We start from the raw sequence: 11,677 nt of genomic DNA, 5'->3' as shown, positions 1-11,677 counted from the left end.
TCAATCCCTTTTTGGGGCAGCTCCTGCCGCTTCAGCCCATTTCTGAGGGTTCCAAACAGCTCCGGGGACCCTCCCCATTTTGGGGGTGTTGGGGTGACCCCAGGGCAGTGCCGAGGGGGGATCGAAACCCCCAAACCCGAGGGGCTCCTGGGGGTCCCCAATTCCTCCCGTTCCCACCCCAAAACAAATCCTGGCCAATCAGAGCACGTGGCGCTGAAGATGAAAAAGTTGCCCGCAGAATCCCAGGGTGCTGGCCTCTCCCAGATGGAGCTGGGAGGAGGCTGTGGAGTGGGGGACTGCTGTGAAAGGGGAGGAGAGGGGAGGGAAAGGTGGAGTGGGACAAACTGGGCAAGAAAATCAAATTTTACAGTCAGACAGAGCAGGGATTTGTTTATTCAGCGTGGGGAGTGGGGGGGATGTGTCCAGCAAAAACTCACTTGGACTTCTTTAGCCTTCAGTTACGTTTTAAAAGCCACAGTTATGACATTTCATTAGCATACTCACATTTGCATAAATAATAGGTAATTTTTTATTCATAACACCCCCCATCTCCCACCCCTCACGCCCCCGCCGCTCCCCCACCTGTCCCGGCCGCCTCAGAGCTTCCCGAACCCTCCGTGCTCTCCAGCGCCTCCCGCACCGCCCGCCTGAGCCGGGGGGCTCCGCTTCACGCACAGCCCCGGGGTCAGGCGGCGCCGCGTCCGGCTCGCCTCTGATTGGCTGGAGCCGCGCGGGGGAGGCGGGGCATTGCTGAGGGGAGCCGCGCGGTGATTGGTTGGTTTAAAAGATGCCGCTCAGTGATTGGGTGGTTCGGGAAGGTGCAGAGCGGCGATTGGGTGGTTCGGGGAGGGGTGCGCCGCTATTGGCTGGGGGTCCCGTGCACGCGGAAGGTTTTGGGGAACGTTCCCGGACTTTTGGAGGGAGGGAAATTCTCGGGTTTTTCTGGGGAACACTCACGATTATTGGGGAACATTCCCGTTTTTTTTTTTTTTTTTGTGGGAACATTCTGGGGTTTTTTGTGGAAAGATTATCGGATATTTTTGAGGAACATTCCCGGGTTTTGGGGGAACATTCCCAGGTTTTTCTGGGGAACACTCATGATTTTTGGGAGAACATTCCCGGGTTACTGGGCTAACATACCCAGATTTTTGGGGGGAACATTCCCGTTTTTTTTTTTGTTTGTTTGTTTGTTTGTTTTTTTTGTTTTTTTTTTTTTTTAATTTTTTTTTTTTTTTTTGTGGGAGGATTATCGGATTTTTTTGGGACCATTCCCGGTTTTTGAAGAACATTTCCAGGTTTTTTGGGGGAATATCTCTGGATTTTTGGGGATCACCTAGAGCAATGCCATGAAGATCTTTGCCAAAAAGTAACCCAAAACACCCCAAACCCCACCAAAATACCCGCAACCCCAAAAACAATTTGGCCTGAAACACCCCCAAATCTCAAAAAAACGCCCCTAAATACCCAAAAACTGCCCCAAACCACCCCAAAATCCCTCAAAACTGCCCTTGAATACTCTAAAGCTACCCTAAAAGCCTTCAAACTGCCCCAAAATCCCATAGAAACACCCCAAAATTCCATAGAACCACCCTGAAGTCCCTCCAGACTACCCTAAAATCCCATACAAACACCGTGAAATCCCTCAAAACCACCCATAAAAACTGGCCCCCAAATCTCATTGAACTGGCTCCAAATTCCATAAAAATACTCCAAAATCCCAGAAAACGTCCCCAAAAATGGTCCTGACCCTGCTTCAACCCCTCCCAGTGCTCCCAGTTCATCCCGAGGGAAATTGGGGGGCGTGACTTCAAATTCGGGGGATCTGGGGGGTTTTGACCCCAGGATTTGGGGTTTGGGGGGTTTTGACCCCAGGATTTGGAGATCAGGGGGTTTGACCCCCAAACTTTGGGATCAGGGTGGTTGAACACCCCAAATATTTCAAACCCCAGGGTTTGGGGTCAGGGGGTTTTGATCACAAAGTTTGGGAACTGGGGGGATTGACCCCAGGATTTGGGGGGTCTAACCCCAAAGTTTGGGGGATCAGGGGATTTGACACCCCAGCATTTGGGATTGGGGCGGGCTTTGACCCCAAAATTTGGGGATTGGGGGGTTTGACCAACTCCTTTGGGAATGAGGAGGGTTGGACACTCCAGATCTTTGAAACCCCAGGAGTTGGGGATTGGGGGTTTTAACCCCAAACTTTGGACCTTGAGGGTGTTTGGCACCTCAGGATTTGGGGGTACGGGGTATGTGACCCAAGACTTTGGGAACTGGAGGTCTTAGACACCCCAAATGTTTCAAGCTGCAGGATGTGGAGTCAGGGGGGTTTAACCCCAACCTTTAGGAATTGGGGATTTGGGGGATCTGGGATTTGGGGGTGTTTGACTCTCCCAGTGTTTGAACCCCCAGGATTTGCGGTCGTGGGGGCGGGGCATTGACCCCAGAATTTGGGGTGTTTGACCCCGCCCCCCAGGTTTGTGGTCGGGGTTGAAATCGGAGCCATTCCCTGGAAAGAGCGGCGACATCAGGATAGGGATCAGGAATCCTGGCTTCCACAGGGTTCCTCTGTGACCCACTGCAGCCTTGGCTCCATGAGGGTCTCTTGGCTTTCATGATTCTTCACTACATACCAAGGGGCATCTGTGGCTCATCTTGGGAGTGCTGCAAGATCCAAAAGTGAGAAATGAAACCCCGGAGATGGGAGCTCTTTTTCAGAGTAGTAATTATTAGTTAATATTGATGAAGTTGATATGGTCTTAATTTGAAGTGTTGGTCTGTTGTTGAATATTGGATGTTAGAGTTCTGAAACTTGCCTTTGTTTGCCATTGTTAAGTGTTACTATCTTTCCCTGTATTTGTATCCCTTTCTGTAGGGTCGGGATCCACTTCCCCTGCTCCCAGAAGGACTTGCACCCTGTATTTGTATCCCTTTCTGTAGGGTCGGGATCCACTTCCCCTGCTCCCAGAAGGACTTGCACCCTGTATTTGTATCCCTTTCCGTAGGGTCAGGAACCACTTCCCCTGCTCCCAGAAGGACTTGCACCTGAACTGAATTTAATGAGGAGTTGTTGGTATTATATGGACCCTCTCAAAAACAACAAACCAGCACATAAACTATGATTTTAACCTGGCAGCACCACAGGGAATCACCCACCATTGACCAGAGCCAGATTCCATCCTGTTAACATACCTTGAAGAGTACTCAGTCTGGATGACGCCCCTAAACTATAAGCCAACATTGTCTTCCTAAGGACTCTGGTGAGGACGGAAGCCCCAGCTCTGCCGAGAGACAAAGCTGCACTCCTCCTCCTCAGCATCGTCCTGTGGGAGCAGTGGTGGTGTGTGCGACCCCTCGAGTTCCCCACCCAGAGCTGTTCTAAATAAGGGCCTTTTTAAAGGAGCTGGTCTCCTGGCCCTGTTTTTTACAGCTTGGGGACTCGTCTGGGATAGCCACACCCGAAGAGGACCAGGGACGGGACGGTCACCCGCCCTATTATTGGGCCTCCAGGGAACAGCTGGCTCCGCCGGACCTGGGAGGACAGCCTGGGACTAGCGACGCAGAGGAGCACCGGGACCTGGTAAGAACCGGTGGTGGGAGTTGGAGGTGAGCGAGTGGGGAGTGAGTGAGATGGGGGCCGGCAGCTCGGACCCCCAGAGTGAGTGAGAACCTCCTGGTACCGCGGTTCCAGACTCCCGCGAGGGGGCCGGCCGGGAAAGGAGGGAAGCGAGAGAGGCCTAACAAGGCCCAGAGGAACGAGTGAGGCGTCTCCTGGGGACAGAAGGGGCCGCCCTGGTGTGCAGGGGACGGCCGTGTGAGTGGCACACAACAGGGGTAGGCCTCCTTTTTTTTGTTTTTTGTTAGGCCTAGTAGGGATGCAAGGGAGGGGCAAGAGGGAGCCCCGTTGGGACCTAACCCCAGGGAAGTGAGAGAGTCGGGCCTGAGAGTGTGAGAGAGAGTTTCCTCTCCTTGTGCTAACTGTGTGAGTGAATTCCCCAATCCTTACAATATGAAAGTGAAAGAATGTTTGAGCAGTAAAAGAATATTAAGTGTTGTGTTGCCCATCTGCAGTTTTCCGTTCGGGTAGGGGCACCTTAGGATTTCAGTTAAAAACCCAATTGGAGTCAGTATGGGAAAGTGTTTGAGTAAAAGAGGAAGATTCAGAAAGGAAGATGAGAAAAAAGAGAAAAATATTCCCCCTGATAGCATTCTTGGACAGATGCTAGATCAGTGGGACACTTGGGAGGCCATGAAATGCTTAGACAAAATAAAAATGATTCACTATTGTATGGAAGTCTGGCCTAAGTTAAACCTGCAGGGGAAGTGGCCACGGTATGGGACAAGAGATCCATGGATGTGTTCCCAATTAAATCAACATCTGAAAACCCAAGAAAGTCCCAATCTTGAGCAATTAACATATGCTGCAGGTTGGCAGAGGGATACCACTGGCAATGAGGTTATAAAAATCTGTAAGCTACAAAAACAGGAAGAAAAGAATGAGAGGAGAGAAGAAACTAGTAAAAAGTGGGACCCCCTTGATTACTTACCTCCAGCTCCTTTCCCTCCTATTTACCTGGCAATCCCCCATGTTCCTCTCCCAGATTGCCCGATTTTACCTTTGGCTCCTCCATCCCCGGAACCAGCAGCCGCCCCGATCCCATCACCACCTGTGATTAATACTCCTACCCTAACCTCAACTCCCTCACCTGCTCCAAATACTTCTGTACTTCTGTCCCACCTCCCTCTAATCTGGCTATTTCCCCAGTCTCCCTCTCAACCCCTTCAGCTCTCTCCAGCTCCACCCCCAGTGTCCCTTCCTATGGGTTCGGTTTCTTCCCCCTCACCTACCACTATACCATTACCTCCTCCTAACTGGGAGGCAACCACCTCCATCTCTAACCCAGTTAGTGTAAGTCAACTAGCCCCCACACCTCCCATTTCTTCCCAGAAGGGTAACCTCACAGAAGGACCTTACTGTAATACAAGATCTAAAACATCTAAAGCGGAGAGGCTTTTTCCTCTTAGAGAAGTCTCCTTGGGTGGGATATGTGGGGGACTTGGGTTTGTGAATGCCCCACTAGCAGCCACTGAAGTTCGAGGTTTTAAGAAGGAGTTAGTTTGGAACTGGGCAAAGCATCCTTAAAAGGAGAGCCCTAAAAGCAGTTCTGGTCCATGTGCAGTGGTGAGAGCACTGGACATGGAGGGAAGAAGTCACGAGGGCAAATGTTCTTTGGGCAGTACCACAAGTGACATGGAAACACAAGAGGTTTCAGTTGTGTTTCTGGGGGAAGCCTATGGTGCAAGGAGCGACTCTTCTCTCCATGATGGACTTGAGAGTTGATTATTTGAGGGGTGATGATGGACTCAAAGTTGATTATCTGAGAGATGGTGACTGGGTGAAAATCTAAGGTTTTATTTCATGCTGTGGAGGAAATGGGGGGAGGAGGAGGAGAATGTATTTGGAGGGTTTTCATTCTTAGTTCTGTGTCTGTTCCTTTTTAGATATTGTAGTTAATAAAGTTTTTTTTTTCCTTTATTCCTAAGTTGGAGCCTGCTTTGCTCTATTTTTGATCACATCTCACAGGAGCCACTAGGGAAAGTATGTTTTCATGGGGGCACTGGCATTGTGCCAGCATCAAACCGTGACAACTATAACATTATTTTGCAGTTAATGCTATTCTTAAGGAGGGAGGGAAAATGGGATGAAGCATCATATGTGGATATGTTTTTCACCCTCCGAAACCACCCAGAGTGGCAGAGAGACCGTGGGATTGTGCCACCACACGATCCTCTTGTACTTGCCCTTGAGAAGGAAAATAACAAAGACCTTAGAGGTAAATTAAAGTGATGTTGCTCAGCATGCAGTATTGGCCAATGCTACACTAGAAGAGATAAAATTCACCAGGCACCAGAACAGGATCTAGCTGATTTGTTTAAGCCTCCCTGTCGATCATAGGAACAAGACTCAGACAGAATCCTCACTCCCCCAGATAGTCCTGTGTCTTCCTGCACCAGAAAAAAGTCAGCTCCAGTGGTCATGCAGGCAGTAGGGCCTGAGGGAAGGACGCTGCTGATTAAGGCACCTTTTTCTACCACCAATTTAGAGGCATGGAAAAAGTTGCCAAAGCTTATTGGAAATACCCAGTAAGTGTATCCAAACACTTCCAGTAAAACAACACAATCCTGATTGGAATGACATACAGCTATTTTTAGAATATATGACTGAAATAGAAAAGCAATTAATTCTAAAAACTATGGGGGATTTGCCTGAGGATTGTTATAAAACCAAGGGGGAAGACATTATAGAATACCTCCCCCTCCAAGACCCAAAACGGGATGTGAACAGGTCTGTACACATGGAAAAATTACAGGCATAACAGGGATGGATCTCAAAAGGAATGGAAATGGCCATTCCCAAAACCATAAATTGGTCCACATTATACGTAATCAGTCAAGGTTCCTCTGAGTCACCATCTGAATTCCTGGATCATCTGAGGGGCATGATGCACCGTAACACACTGCTGGATCCTGGGTCAGAGGTAGGAATACAATAACTAGTTTCTTTGTTTCTGCGCCAGTCTAGAGGAGATATTAGGTGCAAGCTTCAAAAGCTGCATCCTCCAGAAAGCAGGGACCTAGAAGTGTTGCTGAATGAAGCATGGAGAGTTTTAGTGACAGGGAAGAAAAGTACAAGCATTTGACAAGGAAGGGTGGTGGCGGTCACCAGGTGTCAGAACCCAGGACATCCCTCTAGGTGTCCTGGATGGCTCTAAATTTTGGCAGGGGCTTTGAGACCCTGGCAGGAAGCCAAAAACACTTGGGATTTTGATCTTAACCCATGGAGCAAATTACCAATGTTATATGAAGAATTACATGAATGAAGTCACAAAAGTTTAAGTAGCATAACAGTAGTTGTCACAGGGTGAAAGGTGGAATTTTGAAGATTTTTACTATGGGGGTCCAGGGGACAAGAGGGAGGGATTTGGCCGTTGTCCTGTCCTTCTTCCTTCTTCTTCCTAGCCTCCATCTTCTTGGTGATGTTAGCATATTTGGATTGGTTTAGAATAGAAGTAGACGGTCTAACATAGGTGATAGGTATTGGAACATAATTGTAAATATCAAATATGTAGTTTATAGTATAAAAGACAATGCCAGCCCCATGGGAGGGCAGTATGCCTTGGACTGACCTGCTGAACAGACCTCAGCAGGCCAGACAGAAAATGTTTTATATAAAAAATAATAAACAACCTTGAGAACGTGAGCCAAAGACTTCTGACTCCTTCTTTGACAGCTGTTGGGGAAGCTGAGACTTGGGGAAAAGATACTTTTAATACATCTCGGAGTCAGCTTGACCAGAGGAGATCCTGAGAATCCTCCCAAGGAGGAAGAAAGAAAATGGGGACCGCCCCAACTAGGCAAGGACCAATGCGTGTTATGCAAAATGTTTGACCACTGTAAAAATGAATGTCCAGAAAAATCCAAGGATAAGGAGATAGTACAGAATAACCAGAAAAGGAGGATAGCAGTCCCTGTAGAAGAAGACTGATGGGGACGTGGGGAATCCACCCTAGCGGATCCACTGATTGTAATGAAGCTAGGGAAAAAACAAAAGAAAGTAGAATTTTTGGTCAACGAGGGGCAATGTATTCAGTTTTGAACAAAGATTTGATGCCCTTGGGAAATTATTATATCATGGTAAAAGGTCCAACTGGCCAAAGTGAAAAGGTGGTACTTTTGTGAACCTCTGAGATTCAAACTGGGAAAACAATGGGGCATCCACAAATTTCTGTATATGCCTAACTGCCCAAAGGCACTTTTGGGAAGAGATTTATTAGAGCAATTGGAGGCAGTAATTAAATTTGAAAAAGGCAAGATTACTCTTGAGGTAAATGATCAGCAGTATATAAAAATAATGAGCTTATCCCTAGCTAGTGTTTCTACAGAGAACAAAATCAGTGAAGAAATCACAGACCAGGTATATCCCAGGGTATGGGCCACTGATGTGCCCCAGAGAGCAAAGAATGCTCTGCCCATCAAAGTCTAAGAGGGATGGCAGCCGGTAAGAATTAAACAGTACCCCCTGAAAAGGGAAGACAGGGAAGGAATTTGGCCAGTGGTAGAAAAATTTTTACAACCAGGATTGTTAAAGGAGTGTGAGCCTGATTTTAATACCCCCATATTACCCGTCCGTAAACCTGACGGGTTATATCGAGTGGTGCAGGACTTATGTGCTGTAAATAAAATAACTGAGGACCTCTATCGAGAGGTGGCAAACCCATACACCTTGTTGACTGTATTGACATCTGAACTAACCTGGTTTACTGTTTTAGACCTGGAGGATGCCTTCTTTTGCCTTCCTTTCCATAAAGCCAGCCAAAAAATGTTTGCATTAGAATGGGAAAACCCCAGAAGTGGGTGTAAAACCCAGCTTACTTGGACTGTATTACCCCAAGGATTCAAGAACAGCTCCACTATATTCAGCAATCAATGAGCAAAAGATCTTGAGACCTGGGATGTCCCATCGGAAGAAGGGAAGCTGTTACAATACGTGGATGATATCCTGATTGCCACCAAAACAAACGACGCTAGCCTGACCTGGATGGTGAGTCTGCTAAACTTCTGGTACTGGGTATCTAAGAAGGCCTAAGTACTGCAGCAGGAGGTAATTTATCTAGGATATGAGATCAGTGCTGGACAAAACACTCTCAGATGAGCCCAAAATGAGTCAATGTGCCAAACATCAAGGCCACAAACAGTGAAAGAGTTACAAACCCTTTTGGGGTGGTGCCAGCTGTGGATTTACAACTATGGACTGCTGATTAAACCCCTATATGTGCTGACAACCACTGAATGAAAGAACCTTCAATGGAACAAAGGAGCTATACAAGCCTTTGAGTCACTAAAAAAGGCTCTGATAGCAGCTCCAGCCTTGGGACTCCAGATGTTAGTGAACCATTTTTTCTCCTTTCCCATGAGAAGCAGGGGATTGCCCTAGGAATAGTGGCAGAGGATGTGGGCCAGTATCACTGAGCAGTGGCTTCCTTTTCCTAACAACTAGACACAAGTGCAAAAGGCTGGCCTGGATGTTTGTGAGTGGTCACAGCCATGGCACTAAACATCCAGGAGGCCCAAAAATTTACCCTGGGCCAGACAATTACCATGCTAGTGTCTCATACAGTATCTGCAGTGCTAGAAATGAAAGGTGGGCATTGGTTTTCCCAACAAAGATTTTTGAAATATCAGGCTACAATGGTAGAACAAGACAGTGTGGAAATTGTGGTAAGTAACATTGTCAATCCAGCCTCTTTCCTCAGCAGAAATACAAGGGAACCAGCACATCAAGACTGTCTGGAAACCATCAAAGTGATATATTTAAGCTGTCTGGACCTGAAAGATAGTTCTGTGGAGAACACGGAAAACTCATTTATGGATGGAAGCAGTTATGTCCTAAATGGTAAAAGACACACTAGCTATGCCATTACCACCAGCCAAGAAATAATAGAGTCAGGACCTTTGCCCATCAATACCTCTGCACAAAAGGCAGAGATAATTGCTCTAACTCATGCCTTGGAACTGGCCCAAGGCAAAACTGTGAATATCTACACAGACTCAAAATATACCTTTGGAGCCGTACGTGCACATGGAGCAATCTGGAAGGAAAGAGGATTATTAACTTCACAGGGCAAAAACATTAAACATGCAGAAGAGATCCTGAAACTGTTGGAGGCAGTCCAGCTCCCTGAGAAAGTGGCAATCACAGACATCAATGCACTCCAAAAAGTAAGTTAGGAATTGGAAAAAGGAAATGAGCTGGTGGACAGAGAGGCAAAACAGGCAGCTACGAGAGAGGTAAAAACGGGAGTCTTGACGGGCAAAACTCCCTAGAAGGTGAGTCAAAACATACCAAAGAGGATCAAAGCCTCGTTTCTGACCTAGACGGGTCATTTAATAAAGAAGGGTGGGCTCTCACCCCACAAGGGCAACTGATCATTCCCTCCTATTTAATATGGCCTTTGGTTAGGGAAGAACTCAAGAAAAGGCACTGGGGGGCAGATGCTCTATACCAGTTCCTACTTAGAGAAATTATAGCTAGAAATTACATGCCCCTGTGAAACACGCGACTCTGCAATGCGATCTTTGCCTCCAGACTAATCCCAAAAATACACCCAAACCAAAATTAGGCCAAATTGGGAAAGGCAATGGGCCTGCACCAGTGTGAGATTGATTTTATGGAACTCCCAGGAAAAGGGGGGTATAGATATTTACTGATACTAACTGATACCTTTTCAGGTTGGCCAGAGGCATTCCCTACCAGAACAGCCAAGGCTTGGGAGGTAGCTAGAATACTAATACAGGAAATAATATTGCTCTTTGGAGTTCCATCAACTATGTCTAAGAGGAAACAGAGGACCTAAGAGGACTAAGAGGATTAAGAGGACCATTTTTACCTCAAAAATAGTGCAGCAAATCAGCTGACATTTGGGTATCGATTGGCAGCTTCATACCCCATATCACCCTCAGTCAAGTGGACAGGTAGAAAAGATAAACCACTTAATCCAATAGCAGACTGTGAAATTAGGACAAGAAACACAGTTGGCCTGGCCTCAGTCTCTTGCTCTCGCACTCTTGTGCACACGAACTAGGCCAAGAGGAAAAGAAGGACTGAGCCCTTTTGAAATCTTGTATGGGAGACCTTATGGAATGTGAAAAAGGATGTCCACACAAGCTGAGGATGAAATTATGACCTCCTACATAGTGGCGTTAGGCAAACAATTCAACAAAATTGAGAAATGTGGTTGGGACTTGAAGCAGGGGTTTGGATGGGCCTGTGCATAACATCCAACTTGGAGATTGTGTGTATGTAAAGACTCTCGCAGAAAAACACAGTGGAACCACAGTGGGAGAGACCATTCCAGGTGCTCCTCACTTCCTTCACAGCAGTCAAGATCAAAGAACAAGCATCATGGATACATCACACCAGAATCAAAAAGGCTCCACAGTCTTCCTGGAAGGTCACACAAGTACATCCTGGAAAGCTACTCTTTACACAATCCTCATCTTAATCAAAGGATGGGCGAATATGGAAAAAACAAAAAATGTAATACCAATGCAAACCTTCAATGGCACCACCACTATTAAAAGGTTGTGGGGAGGCTCGTATGAGTCTACAGGTATGATTGTTACTGGGAATGCTACAAACTTTTTAGGGAAAGTATTATATGATACAACAAAATATGTGTCCATAGGTTCAACAGAAGTTGGCAATAAATGCTTAATTAACTGTACAGTTTCTGAATTCTCATTGAAAGCAAAGAGCACAGGGCTATACAATTTCTATACAATAACACAAATTTATTTAAATAAAGTCGAGGATCTTGATGAAAACATAACAAAAAATGAAAAGCCCCAACATAAAGAGGAGCTCCAACCTCTAATTGCCAAAATAGGGCCTTATACCATTAAAAATATGGCAATTTAAAAGCTATTGATTAACCCAGAAGCGAGTTGAAATGGCAGTGCAGGTGAGTGCTTCTAACATCTAGTCAGAATGTGCTCCATTCCTTAAGACTTCCTTCATGGAATGCACCAATTGGCTACTGAAGCTTATGCCCTATGCAACTTGAAGGAAGAAAAACCTTACAGGGTGCTGGGAACAGGACTGGGGGTTTTAAATACAATA

Source organism: Pyrgilauda ruficollis, unplaced genomic scaffold (genome assembly GCF_017590135.1).
Source record: "Pyrgilauda ruficollis isolate IOZ18807 unplaced genomic scaffold, ASM1759013v1 scaffold446, whole genome shotgun sequence".
In the NCBI taxonomy this organism is placed as follows: Eukaryota; Metazoa; Chordata; class Aves; order Passeriformes; family Passeridae; genus Pyrgilauda; species Pyrgilauda ruficollis.
This window is presented reverse-complemented; position numbering follows the sequence as displayed.